This window comes from Rutilus rutilus, assembly GCF_951802725.1.
Source record: "Rutilus rutilus genome assembly, chromosome: 2".
In the NCBI taxonomy this organism is placed as follows: Eukaryota; Metazoa; Chordata; class Actinopteri; order Cypriniformes; family Leuciscidae; genus Rutilus; species Rutilus rutilus.
The window spans coordinates 25761754-25779480 of NC_140210.1; positions in this window are offsets into that span (position 1 = coordinate 25761754).

Consider the following 17727-nt stretch of genomic DNA (forward strand, 5'->3'; position numbering starts at 1 on the left):
AAATACTTGTCTTTTAGATTCTTGTCAAATTTATGAAATCCAAATAAGACATCCTTAAACACCAAATAAAAATTGTCTAATAAAGAAGCACGTACAAACAGACAAAATTTCTTCCAAAAAGTAGCTACATGAACACAATCCCAAAAAAAGGTGAGGTACAGACTCGTCTTCCACTCCACAGAAGGAGCAAAGGGGATCCAACTCAGGAAACATTTTTTTTATATAAAGATTGACTGGGTAAAATCGATGTAACAACTTGAATGATACCTCTTTAACCTAATTAGTGATTTTATATTTGTTGGATAGAGACCACACTTTCTTCCAAGGAATATCATTAAAACAATTACTCCAATAAGATATTACAGAAGGGACAGTAATAATATCATTCTTTTGCTGTCTTGCAATCCAAGAGGTAGAAGAGAGTAAAGAATCAGCTGAGTTTTTTAAAAGTGCAATATGGCATCCATCACAATGGCCAAGTCTTGTGGGGTGACAGGAATACAATATTTAGTTAAGAATTCAGAATAAGAAAATAAATGACCATTTGAATTTACAAGTTGGGAAACCAAAAGAATATTATTATTAAACCAATCTGAAAAGAAAAGTGTTTTATTTTTATATCGGATATCATGGTTATTTCAAATACAATGCCTATGAGGACTAAAATTATGTTTGTAAATCAAGTGCCAGGTCAAAAGCACCTGCTTATATGGAAATTTGACAATTTGATGCAATTTAGAGATATTATAATTATATAGCCTACTAACAGAAAGGGGAGACCACCTACTTTAGAAAAAATATAATTGGGAATAGCATTCCATATGGAATCAGAATCATTCAAGAACTGCCTCAACCAATTGATCTTAAACGTATTGTTTAAAGAAGCAAAATCAAGAAAGTTTAAACCCCCATGTTCAAAGCTATTTATGACAACAGATTTTTTGATGTAATGTCTCTTGTGTTTCCATAAAAAAATCAAAAAGCATTCTATTAACCTCTACACAAATTGTCTTGTCCACATGCAAAGAAAGAGCAGGGTAGGTCAATCTAGAAACACCCTCCGCTTTGGCGAGGAGAGCCCTTCCTCGTAAAGACAAGTCTCTTTGGAGCCAGGAATTTAACTTATTCTTAGCTTTAGTAATTACTGGATCAAAGTTTAATTTCCCTCTCGCATTGACATCTTTATAAATTGTAACACCCAAATAATTCACTTGAGACTTAACAGGAATATTGTGCAGGAATGGAGCAGAACAAGACTTTAAAGGGGTGGTTGATTATGATTTCACTTTTACTTTTACAACTTTAGTTATTGTGTAAAATTTATAGATTATCAAGACAGAATATGCTAATCAATGACTAGAAGATAACTACACATAAGCTACATAAATTCACCAACTAACCATTCAGAACGGTTGTCTACATGTTGTCACTTCTTCTTGAGTCTCTCCATCTTTCTGACTTCGGTTTGAACATAAAAAGGCTAAAAGTTTTTGAAATTTCCAGTGCATGTTAAGGCTAACATGCACTGGAAATTTCTAAAACTTTTAGCCTTTTTAGGTTTCCCCATGCTGCCTTGCGCGCAGCACGATTTTATTCACGCTGCTAGGCAGCCTGGACACCATGGACCAGATTTTCCCCTCAAAAAGGGAACCAATCACAGAACGGGGAGGGAGCAGCAAGACGATGACGACGAGAAAATTGCGATTTTAACCAAGGAAACGGGGCGTTAGAGCAGGGGGGAGCTGGGAGTCGCCCATAGACAGTGTCTGCCTATAGCCTATATTATTTCATGAATTTCTGTTATTCATATAACAAGGAAAATGCATAATAGAACATAAATATTGATAGATTAAAGGTTTGCAGTAATTTTATAATTGTATCTTTGCAAACCGTAAGTGGTAGGCTAATGAAGCCGATTCGGTGGGTGACATACCCTTACGAAAAAGTAGGCTACTATAGGAATCTTATAGTATTTTGGGACAAAATATTATAGTAGCCTAATCTTATAGGAATACTATAGTAATTATACTATAGAAATACTATAGCAGCTTTAAAATATTAGAGTATTACAGAACATCACAGAAGTATGTTATGTTCTGTAATACCTCTATAATATCCTAGAGCCGCTATAGTATTTCTATAGTAGTCTTATAGTACTTCTATAGTAATATTTTGTCTCAAAATACTATTTTCCTAAGGGTAATTAGGCCATGCATAACCAACACATAGACGTAACATTTTCTGTCATTTAACGTCGGTCATCCTCATTAATGTATTTTAAATTGTTTTCATATTTAGATATGATGGCCAGAAAAAAAGTAAGTTATGTTAAGTTTTTGTTATGTTAAGTTGGTTCAGTGCCATTGACTCCCATTATTTTTCGGCGTTTTCCTTCAGTTTTCAGTCCATACATACCAGGGGGGCAGCGTTTCATATTATGTTGAAGCTTCCCCGGGCGCCGCCATTGGCTATCAGACCATCACCTGCTGTTAGCATCCCATTGACTCCCATTCATTTTGGCGTCACTTTGACAGCGAATAACTTTACATCTGAGGCGTTTAAAGACTCCATTTGTCCATTATTTATTTCTAAAGAAGCACGAAAATGTATAAAAGGCTCCATTACCTTGTATCTTACGTTATGGCCCCGTAGAAGCAGTTTTTGTAAAAATAGGCTAACGATTGCGTCATACCAACACGACTCTCTGTCGCACAGTAGAGAGATTACCGTATGGACAGGAGGAGAAGCTCGCGCGCAATCGGGGGGACGTGGAGGAAAAATGGCAAAGTAATTAATCAGAATACTTAGCAAAAGTTTCTCCTGCTCCAGCTCATGGACACCTCCTACTCACACTCTCCGTCTCTGCAAGTTTCGGAAGGGAATGATTCAGATTTCGCTTGGCACAGCTACTAGAAGACAGACGGGTTGCTCACGTCACATCTACGTTGTCAAGCTCAGTGTGAGTCTGCGCAGTACGCTCGACCATCAGGAAGTTAGTGCTTCTAATTGACTTCACTTGCCTCCGTTGAATCCAATGGGGTCGCTGTGTCCAGTTTATATCATAGACAGTAAAAGAAATGGACACAGCGACCCCATTAGATTCAACGGAGACAAAGTGAAGCCCATTAGAAACTTTTACTTCCTGGGGGTCCAGCGTACTGCGCAGACTCAAACTGAGCTCGACGACGTAGATGTGACGTGAGCAAACCGTCTGTCTTCTAGTGGCTGTGCCAAGATCAATCTGAATCATTACCTTCCGAAACTCGCAGAGACGGAGAGCGTGAGTAGGAGCTGTCCATGATCTTGGAGCAGGAGAAACTTTTTGTAGGTGTTCTGATTAATTACTTTGTCATTTTGCCTCGACGTCCTCCCGATTGCCCGCGAGCTTCTCTTCCTGTCCATACGGTAATTTCCTACTGTGCGACAGAGAGTCGCGTGGCTGTGACGCAATCGTTAGCCTACTTTTACAAAAACTGCTTCTACAGGGCCATAACGTAAACTACAAGGTAATGGAGCCTTTTATACATTTTCGTGTTTCTTTAGAAATAAATAATGGACAAATGGAGTCTTTAAACGCCTCAGATGTGAAGTTATTCGCTGTCAAAGTGACGCCAAAATGAATGGGAGTCAATGGGATGCTAACTGCAGGTGGGGTTCCGTTAGCCAATGGCGGCGTCCGGGGGTGCTTCAAAATAATACAAATCGCTGCACCCTTGGTTTATATACTGTCTATGATACATACAACCGGCACATCCGGGAACTTAACTGTAAATTTCGTAACCGCCCCTTTTTAGGGGAAAACAAACCAGACTTCCCATAGACTTCAATACAAAATAGCGGCACAAAACAACGTCCGTACACAGCCGGCAGACGTGTATAACTTCAGAAATCACTTAGATGAAATATGTCGAGTAATTATATGTCCACCCTGCCTTCCATAGAGTGTGAACGATACATTTATAAACTTAATTTGGGCAACTTAAAAACATGTCCCTACCAGCGTCAAATTGGTCTTTAACAACCCCACCCAGTGGCCAGAAGTGTCTTACCCGGACATTTACTCGTACCTCATCGAGTCACCAGGTAGCCAGTGAATGATTTTACTTCGGTTTTAAGAAGTTAACATCTTTAAATGTATAATATTATGTCTTTATATTTAGAGTAGCTACTGAGTGCACTTTTCTGTCCAGCCATACAACTAGCCTGATTTAGCTTTCGATAGCATCATCCGTAATTCATGATATTTCCATAACAGCAAAATATTGATGATAATGGCAGGCAGAGATGGGCATAAATACATGGAAATGTATTTAAAAAAAAAAAAAAAATACAAAATACTGTGTGGAAAAATTTAATTAAATACAAATACATAATACTTGCCTATTGTGTGAAAAAAAAAAATGTTTAAATACAAATTACATGTTTGTAAGGGTTAGTACATGTCCTCAATCCGATACTGTGTATGGCGCTCGCCGGTTTGTTTTCCCCTAAAAGTGGGCGTGAACCTTTTCAGAGACGTTCTATGACGCTACGCCGGTTGTATGTATAATGGCGGCCGTCACGTCATGGGGGCAACTGTTGCTATGGAGCGTTCTATACAGATTATAGTTCCAGAGCCCGTCTATTAGACATTCGGCTTGTTTGAGATGAGCAAAATCTGCGCAGAACCGATCACCGGTGATCAGCGCGAGATGCATGCCGGTTAGAAATGTGTCCGAGTGCGGTCTGCCTTGCTCTGATGTCATGCTGACGTATGTCAAAAATCTCTCGCGAGCGCTAGGCTGGGGTGTCGGATTCTGCAGTTGAGCGCAGTTGCTCTCCACCGACTGCGCTGATCAAAAGCATGATGGGAAACGACTTGCTGACGACACAGCTTAATGCTCATTGGTTTAAACAACTGTGATGGATTGTTCTCTTTTAAAATGTTTGATTTTAAAACTCTAATATCATGTTTTATGTGTATATGTTATGTGTGAATATTCCCAAACTATCTGACAGTGCGATCTCTTTGGGTTATGCAATTTAATTTTTATAAAAAAATAAAAATAAATAAAAACACATATGTCTGTATTAAAGAAAAAATTATTGATAAACATGTATTTGGAATGGAATTAAATAACAAGTACTTTGGGTGTCTTGTTCATTTTATTTATTTTCATATAAAAGCAACAGAACTCGAATTACATCCAGTTTATTAGCAACACTGTGCACCAGCGTGAATCCCGCGATATCCATCTTTGATCTCACAGGTGTCTGATCCACTACGAGAAGAGAGAAGGCTATAGCCTATGTAATTAAATTAATATCTGTTGTGTATTAACATTTGTATTTGAGTTGACTTTTGATCTTGTTTGTTATTGGCTGTGAGAGCAACAGTGTTTGTGATTGGCTGTGAAAGCTCCCAATAAAAAGGAGCGCGCCTTCAAGAGAAAAGGAGTCTACCAGAGCACTGGAAGTGTATTGTTTGAGTTCCTGACTGAAAGTCTTTTGGTTAATCAGCAAATAAAATAATCAAAATCAAGACTATTAGTCATCGTATTTCTTGCTCTAGTAAATACATGACAAGTTTGGCGACGAGGATGGGATTTTGATGTGTTGTATTTTGCAGCGGGTCGCTCCCGCCGTGATTAGCTAAAAGAAAGAAGCAAGCATGGCGCTCTACAGTACAGACACGGGATTAACGTTCGACAAAACATCGGAAACGTTTGAAAACTATGAAGAAAGGCTTTTGCAGTTTCTGGTGGCCAACAAGATTGAAGCTGACCGGCGGAGAGCGGTATTTTTGTCTGTGGTTGGTCCGAAAACTTTTGCACTGCTAAGAGATCTGATTGCACCGAGCAAGGTGAGCGAGACAGAATTCTCGGACTTATTGAAGGCATTAAGAGACTTTTACACACCTAAAAAGAATGTGTTGGCTGAAAGATTCACGTTCCGAAATCGTCGACAGCAAGTTGTTGAATCTTTTGGGGACTATATAGCTAGCTTAAAGGGGCTGGCCTGCACCTGCGAATTTGGCGCCAGCTTGGAGGAGCAGCTAAGAGATCAATTCGTGTGTGGCATAATTGACAAAGAACTGCGCCGAAAACTGTTAAATGCCGCAAGGGATGAAGGCCTGACATGGGCACGTATGCTGGAAATAACGAACAATTTTGAGTGTACAACCAGTGGAATGCAGTCTATGCAGAAGGGACTGTCCCCTTCGTATATGCGGACGGATCATCTCTGCGGGGAGTGAAGCAGCGTGAGTCCAGGGCGTTGCGGCCGGAGTCAAGGAGCATCAGCGGCCGAGAGTGCTACAGATGCCTGGGGAAAGGACATGGACCGAGCGACTGCAAGTTCAAAGAGTTCCAGTGTCGGGGATGCGGAAAAGCTGGTCATCTGGAACGGGCCTGTAAGAATAAGCGGACTGATTTCAAATCAAAGGAGCAGCAACGGTCAACAGAAAAAATGACTGTGCGTTCTTTTCAATCGCGGAGCGGAGCGGACGTGAACTTCATGGACAGACGGGAAGATTCATTTTATGGAGCCGTGGCGTTGCCGTCGGATGTTGCCGAGGAACGAACTGATTTGAGACTGCACACAGTAACTACGGACGTATCTGGGTATGTGAAACCATACAAGGTGATGGTGAGATGTAACGGGGTTAAAATGTGTATGGAGGTAGACACTGGGGCCGCTGTGTCAGTCATTTCTGAGAGCTTGTACTGGTCAAAATTCAAAAAGGTAAAATTGCAACCGTGTAACTTGAAATTGCGAACATACACTGATCAACCCCTGGAATTGTTGGGAAAAATGAATGTCCAAGTTCAAAATGGGGCGCACGATTTAAAACTAACTTTGTTAGTGTCGCGAGGAAAAGGGCCAGCTCTTATGGGTCGCGATTGGATCAGGGTGCTAAATTTGGATTGGTCTCGAGTGAATCACATACGCGATCCGGTTGAGAAAATCTGCACAGACCACAAAGCTGTGTTTAGTTCCCAATTAGGTTGCGCGAACGGCAAAACCGAAACTTTTGCAAAGCGAGGCCGGTGCCTTATGCACTACGGGAGGCCGTCGATAAGAAATTAAATGAACTAGAGCAACAAGGAGTCATTTCTCCGGTATTACACAGCGAGTGGGCCGCGCCCCTTGTCTGTATGCCAAAACAGGACGGCTCAGTTCGCATATGTGGCGATTATAAAGTGACGATCAATCCGTGGCTAGACATTGACCAGTACCCCATACCCAAAACGCAGGATTTGTTCTCTACCCTAGCTGGGGGAAAACATTTCACCAAACTGGATTTGACGCAAGCGTACACTCAACTGAAAATGGATGACGAAAGTAAGCCTTTCCTCACTGTTAATACGCAGCGGGGATTATACGTGTACAATCGTTTACCATACGGGGTCGCTAGTGCGCCGTCAATCTTCCAGCGTACCATGGATATGGTCTTGCAAGGATTAGAGGGTGTTGTGTGCTATCTTGATGATATTTTAATAACCGGAAGAGACACCAACGAGCATTTGAAAAATTTGAGTAATGTTTTGAAACGTCTAGAGAAGAACATGGGCTTAGGCTAAACAAAGAAAAATGTTCTTTTTTTCAGAATAGTGTAACGTACCTCGGACATGTCATCGATGCGGAAGGGTTGCACCCAATCCCGGAGAAAACGGAAGCCATCGACAAAGCCCCTGTGCCTAAAAATGTATCAGAGTTGAGATCATTTCTGGCCATGCTGAATTATTATGGTAAATTTATACCAAATCTGTCGAGTGAAATTAAGCCACTCACTGAGTTGCTTCACAAAGATGCTGATTGGAAATGGACAGAAAAATGTCAAAGTGCATTTGAATGCACAAAATCAAGGCTGTATTCGGCACCGGTGCTGACACATTATGACCCTAAATTGCCGGTGATCCTAGCTTGTGATGCATCCCCATATGGGGTTGGGGCAGTAATTTCACACCAATTTCCAGACGGTACAGAAAAGCCCATTTCGTATGCCTCACGTACACTAACAAAGACTGAAGTTAACTATTCGCAGATTGAAAAAGAGGCTCTGAGTATTATTTTTGGGGTGACTAAATTTAATGACTACTTGTATGGGCGCAAATTCAGGCTATATACAGATCACAAACCGTTGGTCAAGATATTCGGACCGAAGACAGGCGTACCAACCTTGGCTGCAGCGAGATTACAGAGATGGTCACTGATTTTAGCTGCGTATCAGTATGACATCACATATAAACCCTCCCTGCAACACAGTAACGCTGATGCTTTGTCACGTTTACCTCTGACTGTTGAGAGTAATGAGAGTAAACTACGATTCCGAGTTTCCTTTTTGGATAGTATTCCAATATCGGCACAAGAAATAGCAAAACAGACAAAATTGGACACAGTGTTACAGAAAGTGAAACATTTTACGCTAAATGGTTGGCCAAAACACGTCACAGAGGATACACTAAAGCCATATTTTTTGAGAAACACAGAACTGACTGTAGAATCTGAGTGTGTTCTTTGGGGTTTCCGTGTGATCGTGCCGGAAGTGTTAAGATCACAAATGCTGACAGAACTGCATCACAATCATCAGGGCATAGTGAAGATGAAGGCCCTAGCTCGAAGCCGTTTTTGGTGGCCTAACCTTGATGCAGACATAGAAGTATTAGTGAGCACATGTCAAACATGCCAGACAGAAAGGAATCAGCCTGTTACAGCTCCTGTGCATAATTGGAGTTGGCCTAATAGGCCCTGGCAAAGAATTCACGTGGATTTTGCTCAAAAAGGGAAATATAACTTTCTGGTAGTAACAGATAGTTTCTCACGCTGGCCTGAAATTGCATTGATGACTAGTACCACTGCAGGAAAGACCATTGAGGTCTTAAGGGGTTACTTTGCTAATTGGGGCCTTCCTGATGAATTGATCTCTGATAATGGGCCGCAGTTTGTGGCGAGTGAATTTCAAACATTTTTGAAAAACAATGGGGTAAAACACATTCGGAGCCCGGCATACCATCCAGCCTCTAATGGCGCTGCAGAGAGGTTGGTGCAAAATTTTAAAAGGGCTTTGGAAAAGGGAAAGAATGACAACTTGTCTTTACAGCACTGTATCCACAATTTTCTTTTTTGTTACCGCAGCACCCCCCAATCTACTACAGGAAAAACCCCAGCAGAGTTATTCATAAAGCGAGAATTCAAAACCAGAATGTCCCTCTTGAAACCTAGTTTCACAGAGAGCATGCAGCAGAAGCAGGCAGCTCAGCAAGCTAAACTGTCTCATAGTAAAAATGTCAGACAGTTTTTGCCAAAACAACAAGTTTTGGTTCGAAACCACAAGGGAGGGGAAAGTGCCAAGTGGGTACCGGGAAGTGTGGTTAAGGTGCTAGGTCCTGTTACATACTTGGTAAAAGTATTTGGGAAATTGTACAAGAGACATGTAAACCAGCTCATCGGTTCGGAATTGCAACAACCAGAGTTAAATGATGAACCGTGTCAGAATGATGTAATTAACAAGGATGTGTTAAAAACAAGGGCTCATGGCATTGTGTCAGGACATGTAAGAGATGAGGATTCTAACAATTCTGTACAGGGAAAGCCGTTAGAATTAGGGGTTCCAGGAACCACTGTAACTCAGGAAGGGGCACTGAGACCTAAGAGGCAAGTAAAGCCCCCGATTCGATTGGATCTGTAATCAATATAAAGAAAAAAAAAAAGAGAGAGACCTAAACAAAACAAATGTTTTGTTTTATTTTTGTTTTGTTGTGTGGTTTGAAATGGTAAAATTGTGAGTTCCAGATTTCAGGGGAGGAGTGTTGTGTATTAACATTTGTATTTGAGTTGACTTTTGATCTTGTTTGTTATTGGCTGTGAGAGCAACAGTGTTTGTGATTGGCTGTGAGAGCTCCCAATAAAAAGGAGCGCGCCTTCAAGAGAAAAGGAGTCTACCAGAGCACTGGAAGTGTATTGTTTGAGTTCCTGACTGAAAGTCTTTTGGTTAATCAGCAAATAAAATAATCAAAATCAAGACTATTAGTCATCGTATTTCTTGCTCTAGTAAATACATGACAATATCAAGGGACGATTTGTCCACGAATGGCTTAAATGAACAACTACTAGTCGACTAGAAAAAAAATTAGTCGGAGGCAGCCCTTAAATTCCACATTTTCGAACCAACAGGCCATTCTGGGTTGAGCGAGCGACCCGAATGAGTGACCAGAGCGGAATATTCAGAGATGTGCTCTCCGCTCACGAGCTCTGATCGGAACAAATCCGAAACTCACTGTCTATGAACTTGCGCAGAAACATCAAAATAGACATAGCCAGCTTTTTAAAATGGTTTTTAAAACTAAACATTTAGACTATTTTAGTACAAATTATGAGCTTATTGACGATTATTGCGTGTTGAGGTCAGATCAGATGTACTCCGGTACGAACTAAGAGCGCGGGTCTTTTGCACCCTGCATGGTTGCGTGGGCTTAACTGGGGCTACACAGATTTTTGACGGGGCTTTAGCGCCCCCTAGCCCCGGTGTAGCGCCGTGCTTGGTAATCATAGACAGTAAAAATGCGCTATTCACGAGTGAAGGGATTGCTGAAACTGAAATGGAAGCACACATCTTACCTAATTCAGACTAAAACACAACTATTTAGCCTCACATACTGACTTTATTTGTAGTTCATACTGTTTTAATACCCTGTATTAATACCCTGTATTTTCTTTCTCATTTTTAGGAAAAGCACTTAATTACCATTGTTTATTTCTATACCAAATGTCATACACTTGCAATGAAGCTAAAAATATAAACAACTACATCATTATGTTGATATAGCCTACTATATTTTTACAATAAAACTTACGACAAACATGTCTTCTAATATCCTCAGTTGTTGCGTATACCGAGCTGCATCGAACACATTTGTAAATTACTTTCCTTGAAACCATTGTGCGAGTTCACTTTAATGCACGTGCTTTATATAGCCTATGTTGCTGCTGATTGGACTGCAGTTCTGACACACCCACCAAACAAGAGAAAACGTATCTCAAACCCCGTTGCACACCGGTGCACGCCGTTTCCAAGAAACATGACGTTCAACCCGGGCACCGTTTTGAACTTGAACGTGCCCCAGGAATACTGTGGATACTCTAGCGCAGTGGTTCCCAAACCTGTCCTGAAGGCACCCCAACACTGCACATTTTCTTTGTCTCCCTAATCAAACACACCTGATTCAACTCATCAGCTCATTAACCCATGTGATAATGAGCTGATGAGTTGAATCAGGTGTGTTTGATTAGGGAGACATTAGCTGTGTCCCAATGTGAAGGCTGCATCCTTCGAAGGACTGAAGACTTAAAGGATGCAGCCTATGCGTCCTCCGAAGGACGCACCATATGTAGCCTCCGTAGGATTTCCTAATTGCACAGCCAGGTGTTCCCGATTACTGCTCCAGGCGCCAAGCAACGGTGCGAGAGTATGCTGCCATCCTGATAATTCATTTGATATGCTATGGAGCCAGAATTGGCTATTGTCATTTTTATGTTTTATATTTTACTGGAGGACTTGGAAGGATGTTTCAGGTCATACTTTCGGCTTAGCCGAAGATTCAAATGTTAATTTAGCCTATATCTTACCTTGATGCGATTTTGTAGGCTAGTGTAGGCCTATTATTTTTATTATGCACATAAATGGACCATGGTAAATATATTTACACAGGTTTTTAACCCCATTTGAATATAAAACCCAGTTGAATATAAAAAGTCCAGTGCGAATGTTACTCCCGTTCTTCATCGGGAGCTGTCAGTCACTGTTGCTAGGCGACAAGAACAATCATCCGTAGGCTAGACCGGTCCGAGCGCTTCAGATGCGCCCTTTGAAATGGGATGGAGCTGTAGTTAGCAACAATTTGTTAATATTGTGACAATAGGCCTACATTTTGTTACTTTAATTTTCAAAATAACCAGTGGTGGTATGTAAGGAACTACATACTTCGTTAATACTCGAAGTAATTTTCCCACACGGGACAGCAACACTACAAAATTGTTATTTTACAATATGATGCATTGTTTTACATTAAACTACACAAAAGTATATAGTTTAAATGTATCAACCTTGAAAATATTCAGAAGTAAAATCCAACATGCAGTAATAGAAATGCAAAACATCATAAAAACCCTGACAAGGTTTTTTTTCCTGCAGAATTCCTTTACTTTTACTCTTGATACCTTAAGTACATTAGAGTATGCAAGATAAAATAAAAAAAAATTGCTTAACTAAGGTTTAAAATATATGATTTTCGCCAATGCGGTATTAGTGGTTATTAAAAGTACTTTAGTGTAATAAAGTATCTCAATATTTATTCCATGAGTCAGCCCTACAAACCTGTTGGTAGACAACGTAGTGGATAGTGAAAATATGCAGTCAAACACTCTGGAGACCATCCCAGATGATGTCCCACCAGCAGGAGGCCTTACCAGGGTCTCTATTGTGGAGCCCATCACGGTCCAGCAGCACACCAGGGTCTCGCACTCAGCTCAATAAAACTCTACATCATTTTTTCTTATTTTATGTACTGTAAATTTAAATGTTTATGTTGATTTTGAGATGTTTAACGTATGTTGTAAATAGTTTGGGGGAAAAAGTTATAGAAGAATTTGTTTCATGTAAACATAAATTATGACTGTCATTACAAAAATAAACAATGTGCAGAGCAATTAATTATCTTTTATTTACACATTTAAAGTTGCATAAAAATAAATAAATGTACAGATTTTTTTTCCTTTTAAAAAATATAGGTGAAAAAAAAGTCAAACAAGAATATATATTTCTCAATAATACTTTCAAGAAGAGAAAACAGCCTGTCCATCCTCTCCCTACTCTCCAGTGCTCTCCTCGCCTCTGCAGTCCCATGTCTTCTCTAATCAAGTCCAAAAACTCGTCCTCTCTGTCTTGCCTTCTTCGTGGTGCTGGTGCTGATGCTGATGCTGGTGGTGCCCCTGGCTCCTCCTCTTCTTGGTCACACACTGCTGAACTCAGTCCTGGTCTGTCCTCAGGGATTGAGGCAATGAGGACAGCGGGGTTGGTGCAATGCCTCTGTCCCAACACCTCATCCATGAGGACAAACCAGGGCCAAGTTTCAGCAGTGGGTTTCCCATTCACACCCTCTCCTGTCCCAGGACACGTGCAATCCTAAGGCATAGCAAATTAACCATGGCTTGTTAACAACAACAGCACAATACATTTCAGCAAAGATGTGTGTATTCATTTTCTTATATAAAATATATAAAAATGGGTCTGGGGAATGTAACTCCCATACAGGCACAAAATAATATATACACACACACACACACACATATATATATATATATATACATATATATATATTATTTTGTGCCTGTATGGGAGTTACATTCCCCAGACCCATTTTTCCCTGAATTGTTCTAAAAAAGCAGAAAAGGGTACTTAACACAGGGGTGCAATCTTAAGTGCATTGGTAACACTGCAAAATATGACATATCAAGACATGCAAAATATACTTCATATTTCTGTATACTCAAATTTGGTTAAAAACACATAGCTTGCATGACAGCACTACAAAAACACATAAAAGTGAAACCCCATTGCATTATCTACTGCTTTTCTTATTGTTTTAGGCGTTATAGGGTGAGTGATACTTCTTATAATACATAAGTGAGATAGACTAGTGCAAATATTACAAATAGGTCATTAAACTAATAACGATATTACCACAAGTTTTGCCTAAAACTACCTGACAAATGAAGCCATGACGAAGGAGTTAAGATGAAGTTTATAATAAACTTTAACTCTGGTTTCGCTAGCTATTTGAGTAAATGAAAACATAATACTTAACGTTACATTTAAATGTGAATTTGCTGTCCACCACCGATCTCTAGTCTCGGCCGCCTTTAAAAATAAATAAATGCTGTCGTCAACGGCGCGCAATGACTTATGGGGTAGGATAGGCCGCTAAGTGTCCATTTATGTATCCTTTCTTTCACGGGAAACGAAGGGCGCATTTGGCGTCGCTTTTGAATCAGGGTAGCCTTCGTCTTCGAATATGGCCTTCGGAGGATGCAGAATTGAATTGGGACAGCCTTCATCGAGCCGTGTAACGCAATCGGCCTTCAAATGCGACCTTCCAAGGATGCAGCCTTTGAATTGGGACGTGCTTCGTCGCGCCGCTGTGACGCAATCGGCCTTCAAATACGGCCTTCGGAGGATGCAGCCAGAGCCCGTCTACGGAGAGCCTGCCCACTCCCTATTAAGTCCTATTGTACCGAATTTTGGTTGAAGTTCCACCAGAGTTCCACTGGGGGCGATCGCCCATGAGTGCAGAATGAATGGGAGTCTATGGGGCTAGACGGCTAAATTTGTCTCTTTCACCCGATTGCCGTTGAGAAATCTCAGATTTGATAGTAGGTTATGCAAGTTCAACATGGGTTATAGGTCGAAAGTTGAATGAACGAGTACTTATGTCCTTTCGATTTCTTACAGGTTGAGTTGTTGTTGCCCATAACACGCTAGCATTCTGCTAATGAACGCTGATTGGTCAGTGAAGGACTGATTACGACCAGAGATACCGCTTGATGGCATCGTCATCAGAAACAAACAAAACAAAAACTCGTCTAGCACGTGTATTTACCTGTGTCAGCTGTGTTGTCGATGCCTGGAGAGAAAAGAAAGTGCAGAGCACGAAAGCACCAAAGTGACTGAAGGATTGCCGTAAAGCAGTATCTCTGGTCGTACGATGTGTATGACGTTATTGACACTTTAAAAGACTTTTTAAAGCAAATAAGTGACTCTAAAAAATCTAACACCCAGCAATGTGTAATTTCTTTGCATCTCCTTTCAAATACAACATTCAAATTACTAGACAAAAAATTATATCCTGAGAAAAGTGGATTTTGATGGGTATACTGCCATAGACCTCCATTCATTCTGCACTCGTCCTGTGAGCGCCCTCATATGGAATCAAAGTGGAACTGCAACCATTTCAGAAGCCGGAAGTGAACTGAGAGTGCAACTTCTCGCCTTATTAGACATTCTCTGATTGTGTGTTAACCAGAGAATTTCTCGTCAAAAAAAAAAAAAAAAGCCTACTTGTTGCATCGAGGACTGTGAAAATCGCACCAGTTGTGGAGTCAAGTTTTTCAGGATTCTTGCAGGATCTCATCCGTTTAAAAAAAAAAAATAGACGACATCTGTTCAGATAGATGCTATCTGCTAAGTCTGTAGCATGACACAGGTCACAATTAATGCCAGATATCAAACTTAACCTAACTATTAAATCAGTCTACAGAAAACATTTGTTTACTTACCATGGCTTAACTCTACCATTGTTGTCACAATGTTGGCTCTAGCCTGCGGCTAACTAACGTTACTAGCTGGCTACGTCTGTAGCATGACACAGGTCAATGATATTTACAAAACTATTAACCTGCATAGCTTAACATTATAGGCTTTTTGATCGTAGCATTGTCCCAGTCTGCCCGTTTTTTTTTTTTATTGTTTTTTTTTTATTAAATATAAAAACTATGAACAGTTCTCTGTACACTAGACTATAACATTAAGCTATGCAGGTTAATAGTTTTGTAAATGTCATGGACCTGTGTCATGCTACAGACGTAGCCAGCTGCTAGTTAGCTGCAGGCTAGAGCCAACATTGTGACAACAACGGTAGAATTAAGCCATGGTAAGTTAACAAATGTTTTCTGTAAACTGTAGACTGATTTAATAGTTAGGTGAAGTTTGAAATCTGACATTAGTTGTGACCTGTGTCGTGACTTAGCAGATAGCATGATCTATCTGAATAGATAGCAGTAACGTTACCAGTGAATATCTGGCCACTTGCTAACATTGTCTACCCATACTGTAAGGAGCTCGGGAACAGGTAGACAATCGCCATCAGTTAAAACAAGTTTATTATGGTACTGTTCCCGTTCCTGTGGTGGCAAAGATAGTGCATACCTTGACACAATATGGCGGTCTATTAGCCGCGCCATTTTTTCTGACCCCATGCTGTGTGCGCACCCAACCTAGGATTTCGATGTTTACTGATTCTGCTTGACCACATTTGTCACAGTTTCCAGTTTCATGCTTCCCCAGACACTGATTTAACGAACAATCTCCAATACGCATTCTTGAGATTAAAACGTCTAATTTCCTGTTTTTCTTGAAAGTGATGAAAGTGTCTAGCTTATGTTCCACTATCCCAGTTAACCCCTTTACTTCTGCTTTACTCATTGACATTTGTAAATGTTTCAAAGCCTGTTTAGCCAGATGGTCTGCCTCTTCATTTCCTTTCACACCCATATGTGATGGTACCCACAGGAAGTTTACTGTAAATCCAGATTGTACTACTCTAAATAGACTCTGCATCACTTCAAATATCATATCTTGTCTTGCTGTTGATCTTATTGGTTGTACTTCTATCCACTGAAGAGCTAGGAATATTGCTATTATCTCTGTAAAAACAGATATATGATTTGAGATTATTTTTGATATTTTGACTTTGAAGTGTGGTATGTAAACTGCTGCTGCTGTTATTCCAGATTCAGGATCCTTTGAGCCATCTGTATATATTTGTACTGTGATATAATTTGTTTGATCAATGTATTGCTGCACTGCTATACTTGTTAAAATATTTTGTTATGTTTTTCTTCATATAATTGAACATCAACTACAGGCATAGGGTAAAGCCAAGGCGGAATTACTGAAGTTGCCACAGAAGAGGCAATATTGATGTCACTTAATCCCATATTATGTGCAGTACATTGGCAGTCCATCCAAAGCTTGTTATTTTTTTATAATCATACTCCCAACAATCCTTCAGAACTTTCTTAACTGGATGACTATCCAACAATCCAGTATCTCATATTTAACTTTGAATTTCTTAAGGCATTTCATTTCACCCATCTCTTCTTGTACTGCTGTTTTGATCTTTCACAACATATACGCAGTGCTTGAATTGCCTCAATCTTTAAAAGTATAGTGTTTTAAATGCAGAACTGTACATGCCATAATCAATAGCTGCTCCTGCCAAACACCTCACATTTAATGCTTTTTTACATTTGTCTACCATTTTCTAGATTCTAAAATTCAGCTTTGAATCCATCCACATTCCCAGAAATCTGATTACTGACACTTGTTCCACATTTGTTGTTCATACATTTTAATGTTGTTCATTATCAAATTGGTTTTCCTTTTTGTAAAACAGATCACCTGAGTTTTTGCTACAGAGAAACGGAAACTTACACATCTCCACATACCACACATTGCGCCCCCTTTTCCACAGTGACCCGTCATCTGCAAGGACATTCCTATCCCTATGTTTATTTATGTATACATGTCATTAATCGTTAAATTAAACAGAATACGACTACAAACACTTCGTTGAAGTGTTCCATTCTCTACTGGATATATCTGAGAAAATGCAGAACCCATTCTAACTTGTAGTTCTTTTAAACAAGAAATTCATGATCCAGTTGTACATTCTTCTTTTTATTTCCATTCTGTCTAATTTTATTAAAAGTCCCTCTTTTCACATCATGTCGTATGCTTTTTCAGCATCGAAAAATACTACTACTAATGCTTCCTTGTTTACCTGGGCCTTTCTTATTTCAGCTTCTGTTGTGTCATGTACTGTAATTCATAATGCTACCTCTAGGGACGTTGTGTTGGGAGAGGAAGAAGAAGTGGGTGAAACAAAGGGAGAGAAGAAGTGTGCTTAGTGC